This window comes from Alligator sinensis, unplaced genomic scaffold (assembly GCF_000455745.1).
Source record: "Alligator sinensis unplaced genomic scaffold, ASM45574v1 scaffold372_1, whole genome shotgun sequence".
NCBI classification, from domain to species: Eukaryota; Metazoa; Chordata; order Crocodylia; family Alligatoridae; genus Alligator; species Alligator sinensis.
The window spans coordinates 1,158,031-1,158,662 of record NW_005842387.1 but is presented as its reverse complement, the minus strand read 5'-3'; the positions used below and the strand labels follow the sequence as shown (position 1 = coordinate 1,158,662).

General features: G+C 61.6%; 1 protein-coding gene across 10 annotated transcripts in view; it reads left to right on the top strand.

The window, feature by feature from the left end:
• The window catches only part of NRP2 (neuropilin 2), a 126,750-nt gene that overhangs the window by 533 nt on the left and 125,585 nt on the right, over positions 1-632 (top strand). The gene's annotated exons all lie outside the window — the stretch shown is intronic.

Below are 632 nucleotides of genomic sequence, written 5' to 3'. Positions count from 1 at the left end.
CCCATGTTTTGAAGGCGAACATTTCTCCCCTGAGCTCTTCCAGCCCAGCCAGAAAGGCATAAATCATTGATCTCCACTCGGGTTTGAGAGGCATTTCCCGAGCCTCATTACACAGGATTTGAATGAGCAAGGGAGGGACAGCAGCCTACTTGTGGAGCTGCAAAGTTGTGTGTGTGCGTGTCCGTGAGGCACGGAAGGAAAGCAACCTACTTGTGGAGCTGAAAAGGGTGTGTGTGTAAAGTGTGCGTGTTGGGCAAGGGAGGAAAGCAACCTACTTGTGGAGCTGAAAGGGTATGTATGCGAGCGGGTGTGTAAAATGTGTGTGTGTACAGGAGGGAGGGAGGTTGGTTAACAACACATACAAGATCCCACGGTTGCTGGTAGATCTTCGCCCCTGCCCCTGCGCAGGAGCCCCCGGGGCTGTGGCCGCCCCCGCCGGCCGTGCCTGCAGGGGAGAAGCCGGCGCCGCCGCAGCGCACCGCGGAGCCGTGCGCAGCGCACAAACTTTTCTGGCTGGGGCTCAGGCCCGAGCGGCCGCCCAAAGACGAGAGCAGTGGGGGGGGTGAGGGGCGCAGAGCCGCCCGGCTCCCCCATGCTGACTCCGCGGCTGCGGGGCCCTTCCCCCGCGCGGC